Genomic DNA, 12,132 nt, shown 5'->3' on the forward strand with positions numbered 1-12,132 from the left:
GTTGTAAAAAATTACCCTAGCATGGGTTCTGTCAATAAAAAGTTATTAATTTAAAAATGGCCCTTAATATAAAGATGAGGAAAATATTTTACATTTGAAGAAGTTGAAGCAAACAAATTAAATGACTTGTCCAAGATCACATAACTAATAAGTATCTGAAGCCACATTTGACTTAGAGTTTCCTAACTCCAGACCCCGTACTCTATCCACTCACTGTACTACCTAGCTCCCCACTAAAGAGAGAAATGACAACATATATTAATATGAACATTCAAGTTATTTTTTTCTTCAGGAACTTGAGGAGCAACTTGAAATTCATTTTTCTCTAATTTATCTGTCTAATTAGTGCTTTTAATTAAATGTTTATGTTTGCAATCTTGAGCCTTGCTAACTCTCATGCCCTCATTTATGCATACAATGAAAAAAGTTATATTACAATTCTCTCATTTCCTGGTTTTTCTGATCAGCTGAATTCATTTAATTTTCTGAGAAATAGACAGTTTCCTACCATATTCTTGAGCACAGAAGTAATTATTTCATTCCCCGTCTTCTCTGTGACACAAATAGTATCTTTCTCTTCTAATAAATCATCTATACAATTTAGACCTTTTACATTTTCATACATTACCTTAAAAGCAGCCCAAAAAATATAAAAACAAATGGTGATGATGATGATAATAATAATAATAATAGTAAAGTCTAAGTAACGATAATAACCACTATTTATATAGTACCTACTAGGTGCCAGACACTATGCTAAGTGCTTTATAAATATTTTTTCATTTCATCCTTGCAACAATCCTTCCAAGTAAGGACTATTATTATCCTCATTTTATAGATAAGGAAATTGAGGCAGAAAACAGTTAAATAACTTTCACAGAATAGTAAGTGTCAGAGATCAAACCTGGACTAATGTCTTCCTGCTCTGGGACCAGTTGTCTATCCAATATATCCCCTAGGATATTGGCAAGAGGAACACCTGAAAAACACCTCAGGAGCTTTAGCACTGAAGGGGAACTCTAATGGGGATTCTTCCAGAACAACAAATAAAAAGAACATCAATATCAATTTCAAGTTTTGAAAGTTGTTTCATCCACTCTTAATTATTTCCTACAGTCAAATCTCAGAAATGATAGAGCTATAGATTAAGTGACCCCGACATCTGGGACAAATGTGGAGAAAAAAGTGTGGAAAGACTGTGGGAAGATAATTTCCTTGGGACTAACGGTCATGTAGGATCAAGGACCCTGGGACAATGTCCAAGTTGAAGAAATTAAGATCCTAGATCTCCTTGAGTCTGTTGATGAGAAGACTGCCACTGAAGAAGGGAAGAGGGCCAGACCAGAGAGGAGTTTATCTGTAGTGTAAGAAGATCTCAGCATCCCACCTTGGCCAAAATTAGAAGACTTTCACTTTCATTTCCATTGGAACACAGGCTTCAGTCCTTTCTGATGGGATATCTTCATGCTGGGTGAAGAATAACCCATTCTCCTACAACTTACAGATTTCTTTTCAAAGTGTCTAATTTACAATTTCTTTGACTTTTGTTTATATGTAAAAAGGATATGTTTGCTTAAACAGTGTCATCCTTCTGAGGAATACAAAGGATTTATATTGCTTGCTGGAAAAAAAAATATATGTATATGTATATACACATTTATGTATACAGTAATCATATTAATTTTTCTTCATCTTGGAATCTATATGCATTGGAATTGTATTCTCTCTCTTATAGAATCTAAGTTAGTATTCATACCATAGAATTTCAAGGGGAAAAGCCACAGACCACCATCAAAAACAAAGGCCCACTTGAAGAGAGGACCCCAAAACTCTAAAAATCCTTAAAGGAGAAAATCTCCTTCAACTCTACCTCAGTGAGGGACCCCGCTCCAAGGAACAAACAGTTTCATCCTTATCATTTAGGTGGGTCCTGTAACTCATTGAATTCAATTCAAATCCAGCTGAAGCTGAAACCCAGAAATGAGCCAACTTGGGACTCCACCCACGAGTTCCCTTCAGCTAAAGCTCCCATTATAAAAGAGCCAAACTAAAACCCTCTTTTTGCAGAGGTTCCAAACATGCTTGCTATGCCATGCTTGGGATGCCAAGAAGCCTCTGTCCACTGGAATATTCTTTTCCAGTGTTATCCTCTCTTTACCCTCACCTATTTCCCTAACCAGACTTTATGCCTCTCTGTCAGGATTTCTAATCTTATTTCCAATCCCCATAATAAACTTTTTAGGATTTCTAACCTTACTTCCAACCCCCATAATAAACCTTTTTTCAATCTATGTTTTCAGGTCTACAAATTCTTTTACAGAGAACCTCTGCGCCACCAGAAAGGAGTCCCCAAATTCCCTACTCTCGTGCCGAATCCCAAGGGGTTGCAGTGGAGCCAAACCTTTCCATTTGGTTTCCTGAATCCCGAACCTGCCACTAGACTTTATCATTTAACTCCCTGACCACCAGAAACCCTAATCTTATTTTGGTTCCCTAAATCTAAACCTTATTATACTCACCCTGTTCTGGTTAGGATTTGAGAATAAATCAACCAGATGCCAATTTAATTGGCATGAAGAGCTTTCTCTATTGTTTTTTTTCCTGTAGTTGAGAAAACTATTTTTTTAATTATAATAACTTTTTATTGACAGAACCCATGCCAGGGTAATTTTTTACAACATTATCCCTTACACTCACTTCTGTTCCGATTTTTCCCTCCCACCCTCCACCCCCTCCCCTAGATGGCAAGCAGTCCTATATATGTTGAATATGTTGTAGTATATCCTAGATACAATATATGTGTGCAGAACCAAACAGTTTTCTTGTTGCACAGGGAGAATTGGATTCAGAAGGTAAAAATAACCCAGGAAGAAAAACAAAAATGCAAACAGTTTATATTTATTTCCCAGTGTTTTTTTTCTTTGGGTGTAGCTGTACAACCCTATTCCCTCAAAAAAAATAAACCACTAAAAATAAAGTAAAAAATAGTATGCTTTAATCTACATACAGATTCCATCAGTTTTTTTTTCTGGAAGTAGATATCATTTTTCATCACAAGTTCTTGAGAATTGTCTTAGATCTTTGTATTGCTGAAAATAGCTAAGTTCTTTACAATCATTTACATTTACATACATCATTATACAATACTGCTGTCATCATATACAATGTTTTCCTGGGTCTCTTTTATTTCACTTTACATCGGTTCCTGTAGCTTTTTTCTGAAGCATCCTGCTCATCATTTTTATAGTATAATAGTATTCCATTATAACCATGTACCACAACTTGTTCAGCCATTTCCCATTCAATGAGCATCTCTTTGATTTCTAATTCTTTGTCACCCAAAAAAAGAGATGCTATGAATATTTTTGCCTATGTATATCCTTTCACTTTTTTTTATTTCTTTGGGATATAGACCTAGTAGTGGAATTGTTAAATCAAAGGCTAAAAGTCATTTGGGCATAGTTCCAAATTGTTCTTCCAAATTGTTGGATCCATTCACAACTCTACCAACAGTACATTAGTATCCTAATTTTCCCATATCTCTTCCAACATTTATATTTATCCTTTCTATTAGCCAATCTTATAGGTATAAGGTAGTACCTCAGAGTTGTTTTAATTTACATTTCTCTAATCAACAGTGATTGAGAGCATGTTTTCACATAACTATATAGGATTTTTTCTCCTAAAAACTGCCCATTCAAATCCTTTGACATTTATCAATTGGGGAAGCCTCATTCCAAAAATTTTGACTCATTTCTCTATATATGGTGGAAAATGAGGCCTTTATCAGAGAAATTTCCTATAAAAATTTTCTCCAGTTTTCTGTTTTCCTTTTACTCTTGGCAGCATTGTTTTTATTTATGCAAAACCTTTTTAATTTAATGTAATCAGAAGTATCCATATTACATATTGTAATGTACTCTATCTTTTATTTAATCATAAATTCTTCCATTGTGTACAGGACTGAGAAGTAAATTATTCCATGCTTCCCTAATTTCCTTATGGTATCACCTTTTATGATAAATAGGTAGCTAAGTGACAAAGTGGATAGTTCTAGGCCAAGACAAAGACTTCCTTTCCTGAGTTCTCATTTGGCCTCAGATACTTATTTGCTATGTGATCCTAAACATGTCACTTAACTCCATTTGCTTCAGTTTCCTCATCTAAAAATGGGATGGAGAAGGAAATAAATAATTTCAATATCTTTGCCAAGAAAATCTCAAAAGGTATTCAGAAGAGTTGGACTTGACTGAAAAATGATTTAAATGAATCACCCTTTATGTCTAAATCATGTACCCATTTTGACCTTAGCATGGTATATGGTGTAAGGCATTTATACCTAATTTCTTCCCAACTGCATTCCAGTTTTCCTAGAAATTTTTGTCAAATCAAATCCAAAAGTTTGGATCTTTGCACTTATCAAACGCTATATGATGCTATTTTGTATTATATCCAATCTATTCCACCAACTTATCACTCTCTCTTAACTTATCCACTAACTCTCTCTGGTATGAGTACCAGACTGTTTTGATGATTACTGCTTTGTAATATAGTTTGAAGTCTGGAACTACTAGGCCAACCTTCCTTCACATTTTTTTTTCATTAATTTCCTTGATATTCTTGACTTTTTATTCCAGATGAATTTTGTAATTCTTTTCTAGCTTATAACATAATTTTTAGTAGTTAATTGGTATGACACTAAGTAAATTAATTCAGGTAAAATTGTCATTTTTGATTGGCTCAGCCCATCTATAAGTAATTAATATTTTTCCAATTGTTCAGATTTGACTTTATTTGCATGAAAAGTATTTTGTAATTATGTTGATATAGTTTCTGGGTTTCTCTTGACAGATAGAATCCCATGTATTTTATTTTGTCTACAGTTATTTTGAATGGAATTTCTCTTTTAATCTCTTACTGCTGGATTCTGTTGGTAATATATAGAAATGCTGATGATTTATATGGATTTATTTTATATCCTGCAACTGTGCTTAAGTTGTTAATTATTTCAACTAGTTTTTTCTTTGATTCTCTAGGATTCTACCAGTATATTATCTGCAAAGAGTGATAGTTTTATTTCCTTGTTTTCTATTCTAATTCCTTTGATTTCTTTTTCTTGTTTTATTGCTCTAGCTAACATTTTTAGTACAATATTGAATAGTAGTGACAATAATGGGCGCCTTTGCTTCACCTCTGATATTATTGGGAAGACTTCCAGTTTATTCCCACAACAAATAATGCTTGCTACTTATCAGTCTTCTTTAAAAGGTTCGAAATGAGCATGTTTAAGAGACATGCTTAAGGGAGAACATTTTAGGTTGATTAGCATTCCCCTAATAAGCTGTCCTTGACATAGTATGTCAAAATTCACAGTTACATAATTCTTTGTGTAGAAGTAAAATACTTTCCTAAATCTATGATGTGCATAGTACTAGTATCATTATCCCTTGAAATACATATTAAACTGAAAGTGGATTGAACTGCTCAAGGTCACAGAGTAGCAGATCCAGAAGCTACTGTTTCTGATATTTATGTAACAATAAGCAAGTCATATAACCCTTCTGAGCCTTATTCTCCTCATTTGTTAAATTAGAATTGGACCAAATTCTCTTTAAAGTCCTTTTACAGCTCCAAATCTTATGTTTCTAAAGTCTTCCTCACCCGACCTTCCAATTCTCTTTCAAAATTATCATGCTTCCTTTCTAGGAATATGGAAGAAACATGCTAGGAAATTTGACTAATAGAAAACAAACAAAAAAAATTGGATCTGATTTAGTCGGTAATTGCTGACTCCAAGGCTCTACAGAAGAGAGCATTGCGTTGTTTCAGGTTTTACCTGTTTTAGATGCATCATCCCTGATGAAGTATATGCAATAAATTGTGTACTTGCCTCTAGACTTTGGAACCAACTTCACATTTTAAAAAAATCCTAGATTAAATACATTCATTTTTTCAAAAACCATTTACTAATTTCCTATGTTACTCTTTTAATTTTCTTATTTTTTTCCAATAACATGTAAAAAAATTTAAAATCGTTTTTGAAATTTTGAACTCCAAAGTTTCACTTCTTTCCCTCCTCCCTCTCTGAGAAGGGAAGTAATTTTAAGGTTATACATGTGTAGTCATACAAACATATTTCCACATTAGTCATATTGTAAAAGAAATTACAGACCAACCCCCCCCCCAAAAATGAAGAAATGTTTTAAGTATGTTTTGATCTGCATTCAGATTTTATCTGTTCTTTCTCTGAAGATGGATAGCTTTTTTTCCTCATGAGACATATATTAGATCATTTTTATTGCTAAGAATAGTTAAAGCATTCACAGCTGATTGTCATACAATGTTGCTGTTACTATATTCGATATTCTCTTGATTCTGCTCACTTCACTTTGTATCAGTTCATGTAAGCCTTTCCAGGTTTTTCTGAAAGCATCCTACTCATCCTATATTACTCTTAAGATACACCCCAAAGCTCTAGTAGAAAACTCCCTTCTCTTGTAGAAGACTAAATTCCAGCATCATACTGCCTAGTAAATTTACAATCCTTTTTTTGACATAAGTGGTTCAGCTAGATTCATGAACTCTCTTTTCAAGTCACAAGGAGAAGCACTGAACTAATCACTAAGAGATTTTTTTAAGTGATCCCTTCTACTAATATATTCAAAGAAAACCAAATATAATGTGGTAACTAGATTTTAAATTTTCCTATGATTAGATTAAAATGTCTTTTATTTAATAGGTTTTATTGATAGCTTTTATATTTTGCATCACCAATATTTACCTTCAGTATCCCTTCTGTTCCCCTTCCCAGAGGGCTAATTGATAAAATAAATAATATTTGGGAAGGAAAAAAGTGATCAATAAAACAGAAAGTCTGAAATATATATAGTATATCATATCTGTGAACCACCAACCTCTATAAAGAGGTTATACACAGTATATTTTACTGTCTCTTGCTTATGTTATACCACAGTTCTCTTTTATTGTTCTAGACTCAGTTTCCCTAATTGGTTCTGCCTCAATTTCCCTGAATTGTTCTGCCTCAGTTTCCTTAACTGTTCTGCTTCAGTCCCCTTAGTTACCAACCCCTCCCCCCCTTCATTAAGAATGAGGGCATTTGCTCTAAGGTTATAAATTGTTAATGTAAGACTCAAGATGGGGGGAGTTCAGACTTCCTGGCTCCTAACTCCTTCTATCCTCAAGAATTTATGGCACTAACCCCCTGTAAATATTCCAAAAGATAAGTCTATCTGGATACCTCATTGACATCTTTACTTCTGTTTATTCAGATATCCTGACTCTGGCTTCCAGTTTCCCCCCTATCCTGCTAGAACCAAATTTATGGCCCTGAAACTTCCCACTCTCACAGTTCTGACTCCACCTCTGCCTTGGTCTACCCTTCTAGCTGAGCCATGTGCATATATATGTCATTGAGAACACACATTCACCACTGGAAACTTTGAGACGAGAGTCCTGTCCAGTCAATTATACTCTCCAATTAATAAAATATTAAAAACTCTCTAATCTCTATCTTGCCTCAGTTTCTTTGGCATTACACTTGGAGCTATGCTTATGCTTTGTAATTTTATAACATTCTGGTTTTTTATCATTTGGTGGTCATTGTTTCCATTTATACTCTTATAGTCAGTGAATATGTTGTCCTGCTTACTTCATTCTGCATTAGTTAATGTAATTCTTTCCATGCTTCTATGTATTCATCATATTTTCATTGCTTATAGCATATTAGTATTCCATTGCTTTCATGTATCACAATTTGTTTAGCTATGCTTGAATCAATGGATATCTACTGTGTTTCCAATTCTTTACAATTACAAAAAATGCTGCTACATTTTGTTGTATCAAAGCACGCAAGATACTTGAATATATTCAATTACAAAATATTCCTTAAAAACATGAAGAGAACTTAAATAGCTGGAGGAGTAATATGCAGTTCTCATGGGTAGACAATGCCAATATAATAAAAATGACAATACTGCCAAAGTTAATTTACACTTTTAATCTTATACTAATTAAATTATCAAAGGGATGCATTATTGAACTTGATAATAAAATTCATTTGGAAAAATTAAAATTTTAGAATATTGAGGGAAATAATGAAAAAGGTAAAGATGAACTTCTAGACCTCAAAACTTCATTATAAAGTAGTAGTCATAAAAATCATTACTATCAATTTAAAAGGGGGGAGAGCAGACAGATTAATAGAATCGATTAGACAGGTAGAGTAAGAAATAGACTCAGGAAATCAATGTTAGACCAACCAGAAAACATTAGCTACTTTTGTTACAATTCTTCATTTGATTAAAAACAACTTTTGGGAAACGTGGAAAGCAGTCTGGGGAAATTAGGCTTAGAACAACACTTTACACCTTATTACACAATACATTCTACATGAAAATATAGACTGTAATATTAAAGATCATACTATTTTTAAAAATAATAATAAAAGAGAAGCAAAAAAGCCATTCCCCAATAAAGTAGTCAAAGAATGTAAGCAAACAGTTCTCAAATGAATTGTGAAAAATTACAAACCATATGAATGTTCCAAATAATTATTAATAAGAGAAATACAAATAAAAACCCAGAGGTTTCACTTCACACCAGGCAAACTCAATCAACATTTATTAAGTTGTAGTAGTGTGCAGTTAAGTAGTGTTCCAAGCACTGAGAATATAAAAAGACAAAGGAGGAGCTATATCTAGGATAAATTTTCTATTTTTCAATCATTTGGGACTCTTTGTGATCCCATTTGGGGTTTTCTTGGCAAGGATACTAGAATGGCTCACCATTTCTTTCTGCAACCCATTTGACAGATGAGGAAGTTGAGATAAACAGGCTTAAGTGACATGCCTAGGATCATACAATTAACAAGTATCTGAGTTCAGATGTGAACTCCAGTCTTCCTGACTTCAGGCTTAGTATTTATCCACTATGCCATGTAGCTGCCCCAATTACTTATATGGACCTATATGAATTCTCTATATCTCATTATGAAACTCACCAATAAAAGGTAGCCCCACTCTGAAGTCATCACTTACACCCATTGATTAGAAAAATTGCTACCTTTATATTCTAATAAATAAACTACTTTTAATACTCTTTGTCCTGAGTTTTGCCTCTTAATCAGGGTAAAAGCCCAAGAAAAAAATTCTCTTTTCAATAAAATTTCCCATATATGACTTTAAAATTTCTAAGAGATTTGTTTTTCTTTTTTTTTAATTGGGGGGAAAGGTATGAGAACAAGAGGGAGAATAAGAATAGGGAAGGAATATGTGATTTATAGGGCAAATGGGAAATAAGCAAGAAAGGAAATAAGAAGAGATAATTCACTGAAGCATTCTTTTTAAATATACAGAAGAGAACAAAAGGAAACACAATAACATAACTTTGAAAAATATTCTAAATTTATAATATATTTAAAAACAAATTCTATAATAGAGCTACAGTTTTATATATAATTTTTAGTTTTACTTAATAAATGGAAATGATGGATTCATTTTGCTGTTAAGTTCAGAAAAAAATTTTAAATTTCCATCAGATGCTAAAAAACTCCAGTAAAACTATTTTCTTTTTTTATTCTATCAAGTATGATCTGAAGGAAAAGTATAACAATTATAACATTGCCCAACTTTTTCTTTAACACTATTGTATTTTAAAACCGTATCTTTCTTAAGTACCAGAATTTCAAAAGTAGTCCTTTGGTCTATTAGAAACTAGGCTTTAAGAAATAGCAAATACAATTTTTTAGAAAATGCAAAATACTAAAATTTTAATACTAAAGGTGATCTTTTCCTCAAACCTTGAGCTTTCGAAATAGATTTCATCTAAGCCAGTAACATTGCTGACCCGGGTGTGGTGACTGTGCTGTAATAATAACTTCAATAATAGAATGTAAGAAACCAAAGTATAACCCACCATACCCTGATGAATCTTTATTAAAGGGCACTGTCTGTGTTAGTTAAGTGGATTGTTAGCTTGATTATTTTTACAATCTTTCGAATTTAAATTCCGATAAAATTCTATAAGGCAACAGTATAAACATAGTTTATTATCCTTTGTCCTACCCAACCTCCATCTCCCAAGCACACACAGTAATTACCCCACTAGGTGCTGAAGACACAAAAATAAAACAATCCGTGTCCTAAAGAGTTTACATCATCAAAAGAGAAACAACATATACAAAGTAATAAAACAGCATACATGCATCCCAAGAATTACAAAGTAACCAACAGCTACAACAGCTACAACAGCTACAACAGCTACAACAGCTACTAACAGCCAAGGGAATTGGAAAGTCGTCTAGAAACTTGTGGCACTTGAGTTGAACCTTAAAGGTAGCCAGCCAAGACCAGAGTTTTTGAGTCGTTTTTGCACCTAGGGAGGAAGATGCGTCTAAAATATCACTTACGGGAAACAGCAAATACGTGAGTTTGTGTCTAACCTATCTTTAAGACTGTACCGGCCACATAGTAATTAATAAATGCTTGTTTACATTTCAATCCATTCATGTTCAGATCTTCAGCCGAACTTGCCTTCTCACTATTCTTCACACACAAAACTCTTTGTCTCCCACCTCTCGACTTTTTCAAATGCTGTTCATTACCCGAAATGTAGGCATTCTTCACGTCCAACTCTTAGAATCTATGGCTTCATTCAAGATTCTACCACCTCCTACTTGAGGACCATCTGATCCCTAAACCTCACTTCCACTCCGGTACAAAACTCCGGTGTTCTCCCAAGTAAACTGACTTTGCAGATATTTTTTGTATTTATTTATCTGTGTATGTATTGTTCCAGCTACATCCACCCCAAGGAATGAAAACTTCTAGAGAACAAAAACTGCCTTTTTTTTTTTTTTTTTTTTTTTTTTTTTTTTTGGTACCCCTCAGAATTTTGCTGTAGTGGGTATTTAAGGAAAGGTAATTGAATTGAATTGAATTGAATTGAGACGTTCATTGCTCTGGGAAATACTCTAGATTCAGGGACCATAAATTATAAATTATCCAGTAAGAGACTGTACAATTAGATAATCAATCAATAAACATGTATTAAGTACCTACTAGGTGCCAAGCTATTTGCTAAGCGTCGGAGATTAAAAAAAAAAAAAAATCCCTGCCTCCTCTACAATTGCAGATCTGCTTGGTGGGAAGGGGCAAAGACAGACAGAGACAGAGAGAGGAGGAGGAGAAAAAGAAGATGGAGGAGGAGGAAGAAGAGAAGAAGGTGGAAGAGGAAGGAAAGAAGGAAGGAAGGAAGGGAGGGAGGTAAAGAGAGAGGGAGGGAAAGGAGGGAGAGAGGGAGGGAAGGAAGGGAGGAAGAATGAATGGATGCAAGGCTCTACAAGAAAAGATACAAGACTTTCCTGCATCTAACATGTATATAGAAAATAGAAAGTAAGATTCAATTGATAGATGCAACAGTAATTTTAGAGATGCTGGTATAGAGTTGAAGTTATTTCTAGTGGAGGAGTTACCCACCCATACCACCCTTCGAAAGCTCAAGGTCTTCCTCCGATTTAGAGCAGAGTAGGAGTGGGGGAAGGAGAAGGTCTAGCATTCTTGGGACCCCCACTATTATCAGGCGACTAGGCTGGACAGACTGAGAGCCAGAGACTAAGGCAAAAAGAGAATGGAGAGATTGTGACGACGACCTTCAATACTTCTGGCACGCAGCTCCCCACCCCAGGATGAAGTAATAGAAGACCCAGACCGGATCCCTGAGTCAGACCCAGCACTAGGTAGGGAAGCGGGTGGGAGTCTTAAACACTTTCCTACTTTGCTCGAGGACGGAGGGAAATTCCCGCCTGGGTGGTAGCCCTGGCAAGTCAGGGCTGAGGGTACGGGAGGTACGGAACTTAGAGAAAGGGGGCTGAGACTCTGAGGGAGCCCGACTGGAGTTTAGGGAAATCTCTGGGTCCTCGGTTTGCTCAGCACTTGTTTCCCGCGAGTGCGGCGGACGTCTCGGGCTGTTACACCCTCGGCTCCCAATCGCTCACAATGAAGCGTAGCTGAGCGCCGGAAGTGGGGCCGAAAGAAAACAAGACCGAGCAGGGACCGAGGCCGGAAGAGGTGGGGGTTCGCGACGGAGGCGGTGAGTGTGTAGCTGAGGGGGATG

At 34.9% G+C, this 12,132-nt stretch overlaps 1 protein-coding gene across 2 annotated transcripts in view; it reads left to right on the plus strand.

Moving 5' to 3' along the window:
• The first annotated feature begins 11,721 nt into the window (after positions 1-11,721).
• The window catches only part of TUT7 (terminal uridylyl transferase 7), an 84,718-nt gene continuing 84,307 nt past the window's right edge, over positions 11,722-12,132 (plus strand). The window contains exons 1-2 of one of the 2 annotated variants that reach the window (XM_031937833.1): positions 11,740-11,755; positions 11,949-12,108. The gene's annotated coding sequence lies outside the window, so the exon portion shown is untranslated. Of the gene's footprint in view, positions 12,109-12,132 lie in introns of both variants that reach the window. The other variant, XM_031937850.1, reaches the window with a different exon arrangement.

Source organism: Sarcophilus harrisii, chromosome 1, assembly GCF_902635505.1.
Source record: "Sarcophilus harrisii chromosome 1, mSarHar1.11, whole genome shotgun sequence".
In the NCBI taxonomy this organism is placed as follows: domain Eukaryota; kingdom Metazoa; phylum Chordata; class Mammalia; order Dasyuromorphia; family Dasyuridae; genus Sarcophilus; species Sarcophilus harrisii.